This window comes from Jaculus jaculus, chromosome 14 (assembly GCF_020740685.1).
Source record: "Jaculus jaculus isolate mJacJac1 chromosome 14, mJacJac1.mat.Y.cur, whole genome shotgun sequence".
In the NCBI taxonomy this organism is placed as follows: domain Eukaryota; kingdom Metazoa; phylum Chordata; class Mammalia; order Rodentia; family Dipodidae; genus Jaculus; species Jaculus jaculus.
Genome location: NC_059115.1, coordinates 15,770,421 through 15,791,799, shown reverse-complemented (window position 1 = coordinate 15,791,799; position 21,379 = coordinate 15,770,421). Strand labels below are relative to the sequence as shown.

The 21,379-nt window shown below is 44.0% G+C and overlaps 1 pseudogene; it reads right to left on the bottom strand.

The window, feature by feature from the left end:
- Positions 1–209: 209 nt before the first annotated feature.
- On the bottom strand, positions 210–336 carry LOC123454986 (annotated as a pseudogene).
- Positions 337–21,379: the final 21,043 nt, after the last annotated feature.

The window sequence follows — 21,379 nt, the reverse complement described above, 5'->3', positions numbered from 1 at the left end:
GAGGGGGCTAGGGTTAGACTGAAAGTCACATCACATAGGAGGGAAAATTCTGGGGTTCTACTACACAGAAACATGACCATAATTAACAATAGGGTTGTTTTTTTTTTTACTCATAATTTACTTTATTTTCAAAAATATGAGAAAGGGACACAGCAGAAGGACCTTTGCCCATTGCAAACAATCTCCAGATACACTAGGCAAGTTAGCAGGGGAGAGTGCGATGCAGCCTCTCCACTGCCACAAACTGGGCGCTTGAATTTCTGGAGTGAAATGGATAAACAACGCTCTGGGAAAACCACCTTTGTGATCAAAGTATCTCCCCTGCCAAGTAAATATCCACAGTAGTTTTTAAGACATGGTCTCATGTAGCCCAGACTGGTCTTGAACTTGCTATGGAGCATGTGGATGACCTTGAACAACTTCAACCTCCCGCCTCCCCCTCCTGAGTGTGGAGACTAGAGGGATGGACTACGAAACCTGCTTTTGTGCACGGCTGGGGACTGAACTTAAGGCTTCGTGCATGCTCAGCAAACACTCTACCACCTGAGCTACATCTTCAGCCCTACTTGACAATATGTTATCATATAATTCAAAATAACTAGAGGAAAGACTTTTGAATATTCTAATTCCTGGGGTAAATGTTTGAGGTGATATATAAATTAAGTACTTTGCCAAGCATGGCCTTTAATTCCAGTACTTGGGAGGCAGAGGTAGGAGAATCACCATGAGTTTGAGGCCACCCTGAGACTACATAGTGAGTTCCAGGTCAGCCTGGGCTACAGTGAGACCCTACCTTGGGAACAAAAAAGTACTCTGAGTGGAACCATGCACAATGTATAGATGCATCAAAATATCATTCTGTACCTTCTAAAGATACATAATTATTATGTCGACACTTGTAAAAAACAATCTCGCTTCAGGGAGAAAATCTTCCAGCTATACCTCAGGCTAATCACCAAAATTTACAAAGGACTGCGAAAATGAAACGCCCAAAAAGTAAAACTGCCAATCACCATATGGACTAATGAAATGAACAGACAGTTCACAAAGAAGAAACACAGATGGCCAGTAGGTACTTAAAACGTGTCAGACATCGCTAGCCCTCAGAGATATGCAAAACAAAACCACTTTGAGATACCATCTGGCCCCAGTCAGAATGGCTATCATCAAGAAAACCGACGACAAAATGTTGGCGAGGTACAAGGGAAAAGAAGCTCTTACTTGCTGCTGATGGGGAGCAAACTACTCCAGCCTTTCGGCAAATTTGTATGGAAGTACAGCAAAATAAAGAAATAAAACTCTTTTTTTTAAAATTATTTATTTATTTATTTGAGAGTGACAGACACAGAGAGAAAGACAGATAGAGGGAGAGAGAGAGAATGGGCGTGCCAGGGCTTCCAGCCTCTGCAAACGAACTCCAGACACGTGCGCCCCCTTGTGCATCTGGCTAACGTCGGACCTGGGGAACCGAGCCTCGAACTGGGGTCCTTAGGCTTCACAGGCAAGCGCTTAACCGCTAAGCCATCTCTCCAGCCCAGAAATAAAACTCTTATATGACCCAGCTATGGCACTCCTGGGCATTTATCCTAAGGACTCCATACGAATACCCACACAGTTGCATGCCCATGTTTACTGCTGCTGGATCTGCAAGAGTTTGGTTTTTGTTGTTGGGGTTTTTGTTTTGTTTTGTTTTTCGAGGTAGGGTCTCGCTCTAGCCCAGGCTGACCTGGAAGTCACTATGGAGTCTCAGGTTGTCCTTGAACTCAGGAAATCCTCCTCCCTCTGCCTCCCAGGTGCTGGGATTAAAGGCATGCACCACTATACCTGGCTTATTTACAACAGTTAAGAATTGGAATCAGAGCCGGGTGTGGTGGCGCACGCCTTTGATCCCAGCACTCAGGCAGAGGGAGAAGGATCGCCCTAAGTTGAAGGCCACCCTGAGACTCCATAGTGACTTCCAGGTCAGCCTGGGCTAGAGCGAGAACCTACCTCAAAAAAACAAGAGATGGCTTAGCGGTTAAGCGCTTGCCTGTGAAGCCTAAGGACCCCGGTTCGAGGCTCGGTTCCCCAGCTCCCACGTTAGCCAGACGCACAAGGGGGCGCACGCGTCTGGAGTTCGTTTGCAGAGGCTGGAAGCCCTGGCGCGCCCATTCTCTCTCTCTCCCTCTATCTGTCTTTCTCTCTGTGTCTGTCACTCTCAAATAAATAAATAAAAAAATTTAAAAAAAAAAACAAACTATGCTATAGTCAATCATTATATTTGACTATATGCTTGTGCATATTAAGCTATTCATTTTATGTGTATATGTGACTACATAAAATGCAATGCATGCAATGCTCTATTCAAAATCATTTAACATTGACACATATGTAACTATGTATAGCCAAAATTATTTAGTCTCTTCCTAAAGAGTAAGCTGGGAGCTGGAGAGATGGCTCAGCAGTTAAGACACTTGCCTGCAAAGCCTAACAATCCAGGTTCAATTCCCCAGGGCCCATATAAAGTCAGTTGCACAAAGTGGTACATGCATGTGGAGTTCGTTTGCAGTGGATAGAGGCCCTGGTGCACCCGTTCTCTCTTTCTTTCTATCTCATCTCTCTACCTCTCTCTGCTTGCAAATACATAGATAAAATTAAAATTTTTTAAAGGAAGGAAAAAGTCAAGAATATGGGCACACTCCTCTTGCTTCTTTAAAAAAAGAAAAGAAAAGAAAAGAAAAGAAAAGAAAAGAAAAGAAAGAAAGAAAAAGAGGAGGGCTAGAGAGATTGGTTAGCAGTTAAGGCACTTATCTGCAAAGCCAAAGGTGCCAGGTTCAATTCCCCAAGAACCACATAAGCCAGATGCACAGGGTGGCACATACATCTGGAATTCTATTGCAGAGGCTAGAGACCCTGATACACTCTTTCTTTCCCTCCCTGTCTCTCTCTCTCTCTCTCTCTCTCTCTCTCTCTCTCTCTCTCTCTCTCTCCCGCCCCCATTTCTCTTGCTCACAAATAAATTTTTAAAAAGTTAATTTTTTTAAAGGGTGTAAACTGAATTCACCTCAGAGAGGGAAGTACAAGAGAGTATCTCAGACCTCTGATTTGATAGGAAAACCAAGGAGCTACCCCACAGGCCCACTCACGTGGCTGGAGCAGAAAGGCCGTGAGAAAGGCTTCTTCCCAGAGGCAAAGGATGGGACATTAGAGCGTGAGATAATGTTCACAGTAGATTGAACTAAATGTCATCTTATGTGTTTAGGTTTTCTGCTGACATAAGTACAAAGCATAGACAATGAACAAAACCTGTCTCACATTTGAGGAATGTGACAAACTGAGTCACCACAAGCCAGAATCACAAATGGGGTGAGAATTGACCTCTGGTCCATCTGAGCAAACCCACAGGAGACTCTTCCCTGTGTGATTTTCCAGCTAACTGTGGCAAAGAGTGGTGGAGACTGAGTGTATAGCCATAAATGCCAGTGGCTGCAGAAACCCTTGAGTGGCAGGTTGTGATGGCCGAAACTGCAAATATGTCGCATGGGTGGACCAGGTGGACTCAGGTGAGGATACAACCAGAGCACGTGAGACACAAGGAAGTGAGTCCTTAAGACTCAGGCACGACTTTAAAAAATTGTACTGTATGGGACTAGGAAGATCGCTCAGTGGTTAAAGACACTGCTTGCAAAGCCTGCTGGCCTGGGTTCAATTCCCCAGTATCCATGTAAAGCCAGATGCACAACATGGTGTGTGTGTGTGTGTTCATTTGCAATGGCAAGAGGCCCTGACACATCCATCTCCTCCTTGCTCTCTCTCTGCTTGCAAATAAATAAAATTTTTTTTTTTTAATTTTATTGTCGCTAGGCATGGTAGTGCATGCCATTAATCCCAGCACTTGGGGGACAGAGGTAGGAGGCTTGCTGTGAGTTTAAGGCCACCCTGAGGCTACACAGTGAATTCCAGGTCAGCCTGGACTAGAGTGAAACCTACCTTGAAAAACCAAAAAATAAAAATTGTGTCGTCATAACTTCAAATACAAGCTGTTTTCAAAATAGCTTTGATGTCTATAAGAGACAAATTTACAATGAAACCCAAGGGTAAGGGTGGCGTCATCTAGGTATGGACCATACAATTCTGTCCCTCAAACTCCCATAAAAACATCAATTTTGTAGTGCGAAGCGATGGCTTAGCAGTTGGGGTGCTTGCCTGCAGAACCCAGGTTCAATGCCCCAGGATCTATGTAAGCCAGATGTACAAAGTGGCACGTGTTTCTGGAGTTTGTTTGCAATAGCTGAAGGCCCTGGCATTCATTCTCCCTCTCTCTCTCTCTCTTTCTCTCTCTCTCTCTCTCTCTCTCTCCCTTCCTCCCTTCCTTCTTTCTTCCCTTCCTCCCTTTCTCCCTCAAATGTAAGTAAAGTGCAAGAGATAAGCAAAATATAACACTGGACTTGATCTCTATTGACAGTTCATTGAAAGAAACAGTGAGGGGCAACAACATTCCCACAGCATGAAGGCTGAAGCACTGAGCTAGGCTGGGGTTCGAATTTATAAGGGCCATCCTAAGAAAAACAGACTAAACCAGGTGCAATAGATGAGGAACTTGCAGTTGTTTGTGTCCTTATTCAGAATAGGCCTGTTCATCCAGGATTGTCTAAGGTAGGGTTTTTGTTTGTTTATTTATTTTGTTTTTCAAGATAGGGTCTTTTAAGAAGAAAAAAAAAAAAAAAAAAAAGATAGGGTCTTGCTCTAGCCCAGGCTGACCAGGAATTTCCTATGTAGTCTCAGGGTGGCCTCGAACTCATGGGGATCCTCCCACCTCTGCCTCCCGAGTGCTGGGCTTAAAGGCGTGTGCCTCCATGCCTGGCCATAGCATTCAGTTTTTTTTAGTAGTCAGTCAGAGTTAACAGTAGAAAATATAGGTATAGTTCTATTTTTTATTTGAGACATGGCAATCAATATAAATAAATTTATCAACTTATTACAAAGAGTAAAGTCTGAATTATATGAACAATTAAGATGAGAAAAAATATGAAGAATGACAATTTTTTTCAGTTTAAGTCCCACAACCTTTTTATATTATTTTCATGTCCTTTTTATAACATACCTTACAATAATCTTTTACCTTATAAAGTCTTTTCTAATCTAAAAACACTTTTCTCCCTGTAGAAGCAGGATTAGAATTTGGTATATAAATACGCCTATTGTTGTAGTAATCATAAACAAGCATGTTGACCAAAACATAGAGGTTAATTATTTTAAATATATTGTAAACCTGGTTTTAATAACTTAACATCATCTTAAAATATATGAGTATCTGAACATTAAATGACCATAAGCACTGGAACAATTAATGACCATGAATTTAGTCATATATAAAGACAGACTAGCCAGGCGTGGTGATGCATGCCTTTAATCTCAGCACTCGGGAGGCAGAGATATGAGGATCGCCATGAGTTCGAGGCTACCCTGAGCCTACTTAGTGAGTTCCAGGTCAGCTTGGGCTAGAGCAAGACCCTACCTTGAAAAACCAAAAATGAAAAAAAAAAATGACATAAAGACAGACTACATGAAACATAGAACACATGACATGACATGACATGGTTGGCAACATCATACATGACCACATGAAACATGGAGAGACATCCCTTTCAAGATTTTAGTTATGTTCTAAATTGGTGAGGACTTAATCTTAACAGGACAATAGCCAGTGGTTTGAATTTGAAGTTGACAATTTTTTGTGTGTGTGGCCATTAGTCATATGTAAGGGGGCTGGGCTATAGGATTACTCTCAGTGTTTGTCTTTGTTTATTCTATCTAGCTGTGTGGCAGGCACCGGTTTTTTAGTTTGTTAAGGCTTAAGATTTTGTGTACTGTGGTTGCCTCACCTCTGTGGTCAGGTTTCCTTTGGTGGCTTGTAATAAAAAGAAGGGGGAAGGGAAAAGAAAGGAAGAAAACACTAGAAACTATATTGTGATTTATAACTTTTAACAAGGAGACAAAAATTAGCTATCCATGTGTAGAAGAAGTTAAAGAAGCCCAGTAAAGACAGGAGTCTCTTTAAGAAGGCGGGGGTTAGCCCAGCGTGGTGGCGCACGCCTTTAATCCCAGCACTGGGGAGGCAGAGGTAGGAGGATCACCAAGAGTTCAAGGCCACCCTAAGACTACATGGTGAATTCCAGGTCAGCATGGGCTAGATTGAGACCCTACCTCAAAAAACCAAAATTTAAAGAAAGAAAGAAAGAAAGACAGCAAGGTTTGTAGTTGATTTAGTGAGATGGCTTGAATTTGGAATGAGAGGGAGAGACCCTGGCAAGTCATGGCCAGCTGACAGAACTGTGTGTGAGAGACAGAGTTTTAGAAGGGCCAGGATCAGGGGAGGGAACCTCACACCATTTGCCATGGTATTTTCTGTGCCATGACATCAGAGAAAATTACCAATGAGAATGTTGAAATCTAATATACCAAATTCAGGCCAGTGTTGGCCATTGTTTAGAAAATATTGTGGTCAATTTTGAATAGAGTTGGAGTAATTTGGTAGGTAGGAGCTCAGAGTCCAGATTCTTTTTTTTTTTTAATTATTTTTATTTATTTGAGAGCAACAGACAGAGAAAGAAAGAGGGGGAGAGAGAGAATGGGCGCACCAGGGCCTCCAGCCACTGCAAACAAACTCCAGATGCGTGTGCCCCCTTGTGCATCTGGCTAACGTGGGTCCTGGGGAATTGAGCCTTGAACCAGGTCCTTAGGCTTCACAGGCAAGCGTTTAACCGCTAAGCCATTTCTCCAGCTCCAGATTCTTTTAAATTAATTTTGAGACATGCCAATGGAGTATCTTTTGGAACAGATAATTTAGAGCCCATTTTGGAGGACAAGGACTAATGGAGAGGCCAATCCCACCACCAGGGACATCTCCCAGGCTTATGGAGGGCTTGGGTTGCCATGAGGTCTCCTTGCTGGGAAGTGATTATCATTTCATCTCTAAGGACAATGATGACAATGTTTGTATAGGGATTGAGATGATCTTAGAAAAACACTTGTGAAATGTTCAAGTAAGTTATTAGTAGTTAGTCTTCATGAGTACAACTTGCAATAATTCAATTTAGGAGATTTGGATCTTACAGTACTGTTTAAAATGAACTCTGCTGAGTAAAAAAATTATACTATGACCCTCAATATATTAGATGTATTGAATTCATACTTGCTTGAAAAGAACATTTTCAATTGACAATGTGCTTATTAGGACACAATCCTATCATAACTCAAAGAATAGCTGCAGTCAACTGAGAGAAATAGAGACCAAAAACGACTGAGAGGAAAGACAGGAAAAGAGAGAGGGGGACAAAGCAGGGAGAAGAGATAAGGAGATAAAGAGAGGAAGGGAGAAAGAGAGACAGCCAGACAGACAGAGAGCGGCAGACACAGAGAGCTGTCTAAATTGCTAAATCATCTGGTTAGAGGCAGCGCGTGAGATACGCCCCCTGACAGCTAAGCTGTGAGAGAAAGCAGGTGAGAATAACATTGGGTTGTGTTTCCTGGTAACTGGAGGGTTTTGCTTTCATTACTTTTTATCCCTGATATCTTTGCACAAATGGCAAACTAGAGGGACAAAGAAAAGAATCAGGTGGGAACAGCTTGCCACAGTGTTAGAAATAAATGTGGAGGGGCTGGGGAGATGGCTTGATGGTTAAGGGGCTTGCCTTGCAAAGCCTAATGGCCTGAGTTCAATTCCTCAGTATTCAGGTAAAGCCAGATACACAAAGCAGCACACACACCTGGAGTTCGTTTGCCGTGGCTGGAGGCCCTGGCGTGCCCATTCTGCGTGTGTGTGTGTGTGTGTGTGTGTGTGTGTGTGTGTGTATGTGTGTGTGTGTGTGTGTGTGTGTATTTCTGTCTATCTCTCCTTGCAAATAAATAAATAAAAATAGTTTTTTTTAATGAATATGGAGAAACTTTTTATTTTTTTCAAGGTAGGGTCTCACTCTAGCCCAGGCTGACCTGGAATTCACTATGGAGTCTCAGGGTGGCCTTGAACTCACGGCAATCCTCCTACCTCTGCTTCCTGAGTGCTGGGATTAAAGGCATGTGCCACCAGACCGGCTACAACGTGGAGAAACTTTTACTCATGACGTCTACAGGAATGGGGGTATCAGACATTACTCCTGGTAAAGACGAGGGAAAAAAACAAGAAAGACTGCTAAAACACTTGCCTGTCTTCAGTCAGGATTATGGTCAAGAAAGAAAATTATAGTCATTAGGCAACAAGAAAAACAATACAAGGCCGGGCATGGTGGCATGAGTTCGAGGCCACCCTGAGACTCCATAGTGAATTCCAGGTCAGCCTGAGCTAGAGTGAGCCCTACCTTAAAAACAAAACAAAACAAAACAAAACAAAACAAAACAAAACAAAACAAAACAAAACAAAAAAACACCAATACAGTAGACTTCCAGTTAAGATGGCAAAATAGGAGCAATACCAAAAACAACAGGGGAACATAGAGACAAAATTCCACTCAATAATCGCATCTCAAAATTGCAAACCATGAAGATGGCAGAGAAAACTCAGGAGATCCAAGATCCATCAAAACAAGATACCCACTGGGCATGGTGGCACACCTTTAATCCCAGCACTAGAACGGCAGACATAGGAGGATCACCATGAGCTTCAGGCTGCTCTGAGATTACATAGTGAATCCCAGGTCAGCCTGGGATAGAGACAAACCCTACCTCAAAAAAAAAAAAAAAAAAAAAAGCAGGGCGTGGTGGTGCACACCTTTAATCCCAGCACATGGGAGGCAGAGGCAGGAGGATCGCCAAGAGTACGAGGCCACCCTGAGACTACATAGTGAATCCCAGGTCAGACTGAGCTAGAGCAAGACCTTACCTTGACCAAAAAAAAAAAGAGAGAGAGAGAGAGAGAGAGAGAGAGAGAGAGAGAGAGAGAGAGAGATTGAGAGAGAAGGAAAAGAAGAAAGAAAAAAACAAAAAACAAAAACAGCCAACTGACTACCCTAAGACATGCCTCCTCTTCCACATCTGCCTGGACCTACAAGAAACCGCAGAGGAAGCTGTGACGTGAGTGCTCCTTCCCACTCAGCCTGACATCTGGTTCCAGGGAAAGGCAATAGACACTGGTACATCAAAACACATCAAATCGGAAGCCCGGAGGCTACAGGGAGAGCGCAACACTAAACCAGTCTGCTAGCAGACCTGCCAAGACTCAGGGACCATTGCAGAAGAGGGGGGCTCAAAGATTGTAAGAGCCACAGGGTGGGTAGAAATATCCTGAGATACAACTCCCCCCGCCACACACACCCAGAGACTGACAGAGGCCATAAATACCCTGCAATGATCACCAAGGACCCTACTGAGGAAGGGCCTCAGGAACATGGGGACCAGAGTGAAAGTATACAAGAATATAATATATACATTCAACCGTTAAAGGTGCTTGCTTGAAAACCTTACTGCCCTGGGTTCAATTCCCCAGTACCCACATAACGCCAGAGTCACAAAATGGCACAAGCATCTGGAGTTCGTTTGTAGTGGCAAGAGGCCCTGGAATGCTCATTCTCACATTCTTTTTGTTTGGTTTGAGGTAGGGTCTCACTCTAACCCAGACTGACCTAGACTTCCTTATGCAGTCCTCCTATCTCTGCCTCCCAAGTACTGGGATCAAAGATGCGTGCCACCACACCCGACTCAGTCTCATATTCTTTCTCTCTCTCTCTCTCCTCCCTCTCTCTCTCTGCTTGCAAATAAGTTAATTAATTGACTAATTAATTAACTAAAAGAATACAACATGTAATAATATATATATATATTTCATTTTTTATTTTTATTTTTTTTTAATTTTTATTTATTTATTTATTTATTTATTTATTTATTTATTTATTTATTTATTTATTTAAGAACGGCAGACGCAGAGAGAAAGACAGATAGAGGGAGAGAGAGAGAATGGGCGCGCCAGGGCTTCCAGCCTCTGCAAATGAACTCCAGACGCGTGCGCCCCCTTGTGCATCTGGCTAACGTGGGACCTGGGGAACTGAACCTCGAACCAGGATTCTTAGGCTTCACAGGCAAGCGCTTAACCGCTAGGCCATCTCTCCAGCCCTCATTTTTTATTTTTATTCATTTATTTGAGACAAAGAGAGAGGGGGAGAGAGAGAGAGATTGAGAGCCTCCAGCCACTGCAAATGAACTCCGAATGTACCACCTTGTGCATCTGGCTTATGTGGGTCCTGGGAAATCAAACCTGGGTCCTTTGGCTTTGCAGGCAAGTGCCTTAACCAAGCCATATCTCCAGCCCTAAAAAATTTAATAATAAATTTAAAAATTTATTAAATTTAATAATTTTAAATAAAATAATTTAAAAATTTTAATAATAAATTTAAAAATAAATAATTTTTTAAAAAAACTGGTAAAAACCTCACAGTGCCTGACACTACCTACACAAGACTATCATAATAGGAGGAAAAGATCATGATATCAAAATAAAAGAGAGAGTGATTGGGATGGGGAGGGGATATGATGGAGAGTGGAGTTTCAAAGAGGAAAGTGGGGGGAGGGAGGGAATTACCATGGGTATTGTTTACAATTATGGAAGTTGTCAATAAAAAACTAAAATAAGATATTTTAAAAACCAATAAAATATGCACTGCCATGACATGATAACCTACTTGTGAGTAACTAAAAGAATTTTCAGTCTCTCCTGAACAAGAATACATTCTGGGCTAGAGAAATGTCTTAGCAGTTAAGGAGCTTGCCTGCAAAGCCAAAGGATCCAGGTTCAATTCCCCAGGACCCACATAAGCCAGATGCACAAGGTGGCACATGTATCTGGACATCGTTTGCAGTGGATGGAGGCCCTGGTGTTACATTCTTTCTATCTCTTTCTCTGTCTCAAATAAATAATATGTTTCTATAAAAGGCTATGTTCTTCCTTTGGATTAGAACTCAGCTTTTCCCTGTGGCTATGCCAGCCTCTCCTCCCTAAGTACCCATGTCACATGACCCAACTCATAGAAAGATGAACGACACACAGATGTGACTCATAGTTTCAGTTTCTCTGATCTTTCCTAATATAGATCTTGGTCCTAGGAACAAGTCTAGGTGAATAGAATCCTAAATATAATAACTGAATTCCAGAGTTTCTGAAATTGACTTCATGTAAATATGCCAATGACTTAAATCTAATAGATAAGAGAGTTCTGGATGTCCACAGTGTGACATAACAATAGAGGCATGTAAAACATTACCGCTGTGTAGTCCTCATTGAGCACTTACAAAAAATCAAGAATATGGGTGACCATGAACTTTGAATGTTTCTTTAGAAGAGTCACACTGTATCCTAGGCTGACCTGGAACTCACTCTGTAGCCCAGGATGGCTTCAAATTATAATGATCCTTCTACCTCAACTTTGAATGATTTTTTTCTTCAAGGTGGGGGTCTCACAGTAGACCAGGCTGACCTGACACTCACTCTGTAGTCCGAGGCTAGCCTCCAGCTAACAATGATCCTTCTATTTATGCCTCCCAAGTGTTGGAATTAAAGGTGTGTGCCACCATTCCCAGCTAAGTTTGAATGTTTTCATAAAGCTAGTAAATACAACGAAATTGGCTAGTTTGAACTACACAAAGGTTAAAGGGAAGAAGATGATGGCCTCATCCTGCGGCATTAATTCAGAGATTCAAATGCTCTGCTCAACTTAATGAAGCTTGAGCCAAGACCACTCAGTCTACCCTGAAAGACTCTTCTCTGTAGCCACAGGCCTGAGATTGTGGAAAACCAAACCCAGAACCTCGTCCTTCAAGCAGGGTGACGGCGACTGACTTCCACCTTCACAGCGTGTCCACTGCACAAGGTAGAGCGCTGCTGAGAAGTGAGGGCCTGGAAGCTAGGGTGCAGACATGTAGGAAGGCCCTGAGGAAGGCAGAGATGCTGAGCCCCTACATCCTGAAACGGCCTGCTTACCAGTGGAAGCTGCTGCCCCACCTCCATCTGATGACGTTCTCCCTGCACCATCTGAGGAAGCTTTAATGGCCTTTCCCAAGACAGTCACCATGTGAGACAATGTAGGGTCTCCTCGGTGCCCACCCCACTCACTACTCCTCTCTGCTTTAAAGTACATAACTAGGAGCCAGGCATGGTGGTGCACGCCTTTAATCCCAGCACTCGGGAGGCAGAGGTAGGAGGATCGCCATAAGTTCAAGGCCACCCTGAGATGACAGAGTGAATTCCAGGTCAGGCTGAGCTAGAGTAAGACCCTACCTCAAAACAACAAAAAAAAAAAAAAAAAAAAAAACATAACTAGGGCTGGAGAGATGACTTAGTGGCTAAGACACTTGTCTGGGAAGTCTAAGGACCCAGGTTTGATTCCCCAGGACCCACATAATGCACATCCAGAGTTCTTTTTCAATAGAGGCCCTGCTACACCCATTCTCTCTCCCTCCCTCCCTCCCTCCTTCTCTCTCTCTCTCATAAATAAATAAATAACTTTTAAAAATACATGACTAAGTTCAAGTCCCACAATGACCCTGCGGTGGTTTGAGTGAAGTGTCTCCCCCAAGCTCACACTTGGACCCCAGCTGGCAGTAACTTCGGAGGTGGAGCCTTTCTTCAAGAGGTATGTTGCTGAGAGCAGGCTTTAGGGTGTTGTAACCCAGCTCCCCCTTGCCATAGCTTGCGGCTCTTGCTGCTGATGAAACGTCCCCTTGGCACTGAAGCCAGAGTAAACGCTGTCCTCCCAGGGGCTTTCTTGTCCGTAACTGCAACCGGCCCGGAGGGCACGTGGTTGGTGGAAAAGTGGCCTGCTCTGCAAAGCAATTACTTTTCTCCTGATCTATCCACACAGAAGTGTGGGGATCACGTATATGCGTTGATGGGTATTAAGAGCAAGGATAATGGTTCAAAATTAAAAAAAAAAGAAGAAGAAGAAGAACATGACCCAGCCAGGTCCCCATCAGTGTGCAACCCCAGAAGAGAGGCCGCGTGGTTGCTGTCCGCGGTGCTAATCGGGCTATGGGCCGTTCCTGGGTTCAGCACCATGGTCAGAGGGTACAGGGCCACCCAGCTTCCCGTCAGCAGCTCTCTCAGTTGGTAAGTGCACATAGGCGAAGCGCCAATCTTTTATTCGCCCGAATCTTCTTGAAGGACTCTCACAAGTAAGATGCAGAGCGTGAGGATGCGTTGTAGCTAGGCAGGGGGATGCCATCTTTTAACAGCAATTCAAACTCCCTTTATATTTCATGGATTCTGAGTAGTGAGAGGATTCAGAAAGTCAGGTGGTGCACCTGTGCCTTAGCCTCTGCCCTGTGGTTAATTACACAACACAGCAGACTGCATAAGTGATTAAGAGGCTCCTTGGCTCCTTTTTTTGGTCCAATGGTAAGAGTTTGTACATCATAATGGCCTCCTTGCTGGTAGAATCCTGATGTGACATCACACTGTGAGAGACAGGAAGACCCTGAGAGACCTGAATGACCTAGTCAGACTAAGTGTTATATCAGATCCACTCTGGAGCTCACCCACTAATCCATTGACCCATGAATGTATCAACCCGTTCATGGTGACAGAGGCCTGATCATCCCTTAAATGTCCCGCCTGCTTCTACCTCTTAATATATCATGATGGTTGCAGAAGAGGGGGTGAAAATATTGCCAAACACTGGCAAGAGGACTCTGGCTATAACACCCATAAGCCGCCCCAACAATACACCACCTCCAGGAGGCGTTAATTCCCAAATCTCCATCAGCTGGGAACCTAGCATTCAGAACACCTAAGTTTATGGGGACACCTGAATCAAACCACCACACCAGATGTACATGGTGGCACATGTGTCTGGAGTTCCTTCACAGTGGCTGATGGCCCTGGCTCACTCTCTCTCTAATAAATACATAAATAAAATTTATTTTTAAAAATGACAGCCAGGTGTGGTGGCACATGCCTTTAAATCCCAGCACTTGGGGTGGGGGGCAGATGTAGGAGGATCTCCATATGTTTGAGGGCACCCTGAGACTACATAGTAAATTCCAGGTCAGCCTGGGCTACAGCGCAACCCTAGTTGAAAAATAGAAATAAAAAAAGCAACAAACAAAAAAGGGACAAACTGCAGGACTTGGTGGCACATATCTTTAATCCCAGCACTCTGGAGGTTGAGATAGGAGGATCACTGTGAATTCAAGGCCATCCTGGGACTACATAGTGAATTCCAGGGAGAGGTAACTAACTCAGAGAAGAAAAAAAAACAAAAAGACGAAGGGCTGGAGAGATGGCTTAGTGGTTAAGGTGTTTGCTTGTGAAGCCTAAGGACCTCAGTTTGATTCTCCAGGACCCGTGTAAGCCAGATGCACAAGGTGGCCTATGCATCTGGGGTTTGTTTGCAGTGGTTGGAGGCCCTGGAGCATCCATTCTCTCTCTCTCTCTCTCTCTCTCTCTCTCTCTCTCTCATAAATAAATAAAATAAAAAGAGGAAGATCACTGAGAGAATCCAAAGTTCAAAGAGGAGTTAGTGTATTCAGGAAGCATCAGGTGAGTGAGAATCAATGAAAGGGAAAACTGGACAAGATGAGGATGAAACCGTTACGTGGGATTTAAATATTTAAGACTTTATCATTCACCATGGAAGGGCTGAGCACTGAATAAGAGCAATACCCATGGGTGTTAAAGGGAAAGAAAATAATTCAGCCTGATAGGGTTTATTTTATTTTATTTATTTACTTATTTATTATTGGAGAGAGGAGGCAAATAGCGAGAGAGAGAGAGAGAGAGAGCGCGAATGAGCACACCAGGACATCTGGTCGTTGCAGACGAACTGCAGACACGTGTGCTATCTGGTCCTTAGGCTTTACAAGCAAGCGCCTTCACTGCCAAGCCATCTCTCCAGCCCCCTGATAGATTTATAAAGGGAGATTTTACCCTGGGGAGATGACTCGGTGGGTCAAGTGCTTGCGGTATAAGCCCAAGGAACTTAGCTCAAATCCCAGCACCCACATAAAAGTTGGGTATGGTGGTGCCATGTAATTCCAGTCCTGGGGGGAGGGGAGATACAGGAAATTGTTGGAACCTGCTGGATAGCTTGTCTTGCTGAATTACTAGGCTCTGGTTTCAGTGAGAGACATTGCCTCAAAAAAAAAAAAAAAAAAGAAGAAGAAGTTGGAAAAAAGCTTTTAAAAAATGTTGGAGAGCAATAGAAGGAGAGGCAACATTAACCCCTGGCTTCCACAAGCACAAGAACATGCATGCACACACACACACACACACACACACACACACACACACACAGGCAAGCACATCACACATGTATTCACATGCAAAAAAAAAAAAAAAAAAAGGAGAAAGGAGGGCCAGGCATGGTGGCACATTCTTTTTTAAACCCAGCACTTGGAAGGCAGAAGTAGGAAGATTGCCACAAGTTTGAGGCCATCCTGAGACTACATAGTAAGTTCTAGGTCATCCTGAGATAGAGTGAAACCCTACCACAAAAAAAAAAAAAAAAAAACAGATAAGGGAAATGGTATGGTGGTACACACTTTTAATGTCAGCAACTGAGAGGCTGAAGCAGTAGGATCAAGAATTTGGAACCAGGCTGGAGAGATGGGTTAGTGGCTAAGGCGCTTGCCTACAAAGCCTAAGGACCTAGGTCCAACTCTCCAGATCCCACATAAGCCAGATGCACAAGGTGATGCAAGATCACACATGTGCACAAAGGTGGCGCACACATCTAGAGTCCAATTGCAGTGGCTTGAGGCCCTGGCATGCCAATTCTCTCTCTCTCTCTCATTAAAAAAAAAAAAGAGTTTGAGGCCAAATTGCACAAAGTGGGTGCACGCGTCTGGAGTTCATTTGCAGTGGCTGGAGGCCCTAGCGTGCCCATACTCTCAATCTCTCTCTCTCTCTCTCTTTCACACACACACACACACACACACACACACACACACACACATTCTACCTATCTTTGCCTCTTACCCTCTCTAAAATTAATAAATAATTTTTTTAAAAAACCTCTGGGTCCGGAGAGATTGTTTAGTGTTTAAAGCATTTGCCTGCAAAGTCAAAAGATCGCAGTTCAATTCTCCAGAACCCACATAAGCCAGATGCACAAGGGTGCACATGCATCTGGAGTTCATTTCAGTGGCTGGAGGCCCTGGTATGCTCATTCATATTCTCTCTCTCTCTCTCTCTCTCTCTCTCTCTCTCTCTCTCTCTCTCTCTCTCCCCTCTCCCTCTCTTCCTCTCTCTCAAATAAATAAACAAAATATATATTTAAAAATAAAAAAATACCTCTGACCTAGCAGAGTTCAGCACTCGTGCTTTGGAGGTTATTCCTGAGTCCAAGTCAACATGAATAAAATTTCCAATTCTCCACTCTATCTCTGGCACCGGCTCTGAGTGATTGTTGCCCATAACAAGCCTGGGATATGTAGTGAGAGCTTGATCCCGAAAAGGGTGGGGGAGAGACATTCAAAGAGACTCCTGAAATGCCATCCATTACATAGTGAGTAAACTAAAGAGTTTCTTTCAGGACATTTAGGAAATCTCTGAAGATCTCCAAGTAGAGGATGTTCAGGTCCAGCTATGATGGGAAGCAGAAGGTGAGCTGAAGCTACCTGGGGGACAGGGGCCTGGGTGCACTTTCAAGAGAGGAAGAGAGCACTTCATTAAAGGTAGGGATGTTGAGCCAGCGAGGAGGGACACGCCAAAGACAGAAGACATGTAACTTGATGGTGGGGCTGACTGTCCATAGGGGAGAAGGACAAAGACGTAAAAATAACTCGGAAATCACTGCACAAAGGCAGCGGGTGTACAAAATCTATTTCTAGGGTGCAGAATCCAAAAGACAGTTGAGATTGGGAAGCGAGGAGAATGTCTACTTCACTGTGGAGGTGGTGAGCTGGAGGGTCCCACAGCATATTCTTCAAGTGGAGAGTCAAAGAGAAGCTGGGCTGGACAGGATAGAGTCCAAGGGTGGGGGGGGCAGGAAAAGAAGGGTAAACCCAGCCTCTCTGGGGTCACTGTGAGCCCAGCAGCTGTGATGCACATCTGCCACTCATAAGTACTTTATTTGCAAGGAGAAAAAGAGAGAGAATGGGTGCACCAGGGCCTCTAGACACTGCAAACAAACTATAGATGCTTGCGCCACTTTGTGCATCTGGCTTTGTGTGAGTCCTGGGTAATCGAGCCTGGGTCCTCAGTCTTTTCAGGCAAGGCCTGAACCGCTGAGCCATCTCTCCAGTCCTCCTGTGGGTTCTTCTCTATCCAACACCTTTGAACCTGTCTGCGGAGTCCGCAGCTTTTGAGTTTTCACCTGTCAAAGTGAGAGCAGAAGATCCAAATCAGCTGCTATCCTACAGAAAAGGTACAGACAGGTGATGAAGATGCTACAGAGTAGATGCGTCCACAGGCCACCTCCGTTTGGGAGACGCTGGCACAGAGAATCAGACATGATGTGGGATGCCTTGTGATAAAGCAAAAAAAAAAAAAAAAGAGAGAGAGAGGGAGAGAGATAGAAATGGTTCATCCGTTGCTTGCAAGGCCTAACGCCCCAGGTTCAAGTCCTCATTACCCAGGAAGATCCAGATGCACAAAGTGGCTGTGCATGGCATGCATCTGGAGTTCTTTTGCAGTGGCTAGAGGCCCTGGCATGCCAATTTCTTCCTCTCTTTCTCTCTCTCCTTGAAAATAAATTTTTAAAAATAAAGTGGAACTGGAGAAATGGCTTAGCGGTTACAGCATTTGCCTGTGAAGCCTAAGGACCCAGATTTGATTCCCCAGAACCCACATAAGCCAGATGCACAAGGGGGCACATGTGTCTGGAGTTCGTATGCAGTGGCTAGAGGCCCTGGAGTGCCCATTCGCTCTTTCTCATAAGTAAATAAAATCTTTTTTTAAAAATAATAAAGTAAAAGACACACGCGTAAAGTTTTCTAACGTCACAGATGCAGTCTAGTTTAAACATTTAGGACAGAGCATCAGCAATGTAAAATAAATACATGGTCTGAGGTGCCACCTTGTGGAAAGTCAGACTGGAGAGCGCATCGCTTCTTTTGGCCACATGGGGGCAGCATTGCTATCCACCATGGAAGTACTGTGCTGTAAATTGCTGAGCCTTCTAGTTTCAGTCCCTGGTTCTCCAGGAATGCTGAGGGGTCCCTAAAATACTTTCAACAGTTTACTTTTTCCAGGCTGAGACATGGATCAGAGATTAAGGAGCTTGTCTGCAAAACCTGAGAACCTAGGTTCAATCTCCCAGTACCCATGTTATAGCCAGGTGCCCACTCTCTCTCAAGTAAATAGTAAAAATAAAATTTGTTTTTAAAGTTTATTTTTCTAGGGCTGGAGAGATGGCTTAGCAGTTAAGTCACTTGCCTGAGAAGCCTAAGGATCCATGTTCAACTCTCCATATCCCACACTAGCTGGAAGCACAAAGGTGTGGCAAGCGCATGGTCGCACATGCCCAGGCAGCTGACCCGTCCAGAGTTCCATTGCAGGGGCTGAAAAACAGTTTATTTTTCTAAATCAAAGCCACTGTGAGAGATCACTTTATGCCATCACTTTACACCTATCACCTATGGCTGTATGGCTGTTATCAAAAGAACAAAACTGGGCTGGAGAGATGGCGTAGTGGTTAAGCGCTTGCCTGTGAAGCCTAAGGACCCCGGTTCGAGGCTCGGTTCCCCAGGTCCCACGTTAGCCAGATGCACAAGGGGGCGCACGTGTCTGGAGTTCGTTTGCAGAGGCTGGAAGCCCTGGCGCGCCCATTCTCTCTCTCTCCCTCTACCTGTCTTTCTCTCTGTGTCTGTCGCTCTCAAATAAATAAATAAATAAATAAGTAAAATTAAAAAAAAAAAAACTCCAGTTCTAAAAAAAAAAAAAAAAAAGAACAAAACTTAGCTAAGTGTTGGTGATAGGGGGAAAATATGAATCCTGTGCACTGCTGGAAAGCAAGGCAAAGATGGTGCAGCCACTGTGGACAACACTATGAAAGGTAATCAAAAAATTAAAAATTGAGGACTGGAGAGAAGACTCAGTGGTTAGGACACATGCCTGTAATGCCTAGCAACACAGGTTCAACTCCCCAGTACCCATGTAAAGCCAAATGCACAAAGTGGTGCATGCATCTGGAGGTAGTTTGCAGTGGCTAGAAGCCCTGCCCACTCACCCCCTCCGCCCCCCTCATTCTCATTCTCTCTCCCTCTCTCTCCAAATAAGGAAATAAAATATTTTTTTAAATAAAATAAAATTCCATGGGAGGCAGAGGTTGGAGGATCGTGATGAATTTGAGGCCAGGCAACCAGAGTTCCAGGTCAGCCTGGGCTAGAGTGAGACCCTACTTTAAAAAAAAAAAAATTAAAATTGAAGGGCTGAGGGGCTAGAGAGATGGCTGAGAAGTTAAAGCACTTGCCTACAAAGCCTAATGACCTGAGTTCAATTCCCCGGTACCCATGTAAAGCCAGATACACAAAGTGGCAAATGTATCTGTAGTTTGTTTGCAGTGGCTGGAGGCTCCAGTGTGCTTATCCTCTCTGCCTTTCTTCTCTCTACCTTTCTCTGCTTGCAAATAAATAAGCATATATATATATATATATATATTTTTTTTTTTTTAATTAAAAGAAGTTAAAAGCTGAGCGTGGTGGCGCACGCCTTTAATCCTAGCACTTGGGAGGCAGAGGTAGGAGGATCACCGTGAGTTCGAGGCCACCCTGAGACTCCATAGTGAATTCCAGGTCAGCCTGAGCTAGAAGGAGACCCTACCTCGAAAAAAGCTGGAACTATTGGCACACACCTTTGAATCCCAGCATTCAGGAGGCAGGACCAGGAGGATCACCAGGAGCTCCAAACCAGCCTGGGACTACAGCGTGAGTGCCAGGTCAGCCCGGGCTACAGTGAGCCTCTACCTCAAAAACAAAACAGAATTAAGAATTGTCAGTCTCTCTGTCGTGCCTACAACAGATATCTGGAGATCTGTGTTCATTGATGCTCTGCTCACAATCACTAGGAAAATGAAACCAGCTTAGACTGTCCCTCAACTGATGACTGGATACCGAAAATGTGGTACATACACACACACAATGGCATTTTATTCAGCTGTAAAGAAAATGAAATTTGTAGGAAAGTAGATGGAATTGGAAAAAATGATACTAAGTGTGGTAACCCAAACCCAGAAAAACAAGTCACATGTTCTCTCTTATAAGCAGATTCTAACTTTTAATGTTTGTGGTGTGTGTGTGTATAAATGAAGGGATCTGAGGGTAGTTATAGGATATGAAACTAGCTAAGAGAAGCCGGGCGTGGTGGCACACACCTTTAATCCCAGCACTTGGGAGGCAGAGGTAGGTCAATCGCCATGAGTTCAAGGTCATCCTGAGACTACATAGTGAATTCCAGGTCAGCCTGGACTACAGTGAGATCCTACCTCAAAAAACAAAAAAAATAGGGCTGGAGAGATGGCTTAGTGGTTAAGCACTTGCCTGTGAAGCCTAAGGACCCCTGTTCGAGGCACGGCTCCCCAGGTCCCATGTTAGCCAGATGCACAAGGGGGCACATGCGTCTGGAGTTCGTTTGCAGAGGCTGGAAGCCCTGGCACGCCCATTCTCTCTCTCTCTCCCTTTATCTGTCTTTCTCTCTGTGTCTGTCACTGTCAAATAAATTAAAAAAATTAAAAAAAAACAAAAAATAAAATAAAATAAAGAAGAAGAAACCAGATTAGAGACCACTAGAGTGGAATAAGAAATTATCAGAAAGAGGGGGCAGGTGCTAGAAAGCTGGCCTAACCATTAAAGGTGCTGGCTTGCAAAGCCTGCTGGTCCAGGTTCAATTTCCAGCCTCCCACATAAAACTGGACAGCATTCATTCGTAGTGACAAGAGACTCTGGTGTGCCCACACATACACATACACACACCCATGCAAATAAATGCAGAAACATTTAAAATAGGAAAGAAGGGGAGAAAACAGAAAGGAGGTTATGGTGGTGGGGTGAGGAAAGGTACATGGGGAAAGGAACTGGAAGAGGAATGAAACAAAACTAAATGTGTTTGAAAACAAATTTGTTTGGAAAACACCCCAATGAAGCTGGGTGTGGTGGTGCACGCCTTTCAGCCCAGCACTCTGGAGGCAGAGGTAGGAGGGTCGTGGTGAGTTCGAGGACACCCTGAGACTACATGGTGAATTCCAGGTCTGCCTGGGCTAGAGCAAGATGCTACCTTGAGAGACAACAACAACAAAAAATAATAAATAATAATGAAACTTAATTCTTTTTTATTCATTATGCACTTTATGAACAGATCGTGGGTGGGTCTCATTCCCTGCTTGTGACCCTCTTAAATCCCCTCATCCTCACCGTGTTCAGCGAGGGCCCTCCTCAGTGGGGCTGTTGGTATTCACCATGGGGTCATGAATAGTCAGTGGCT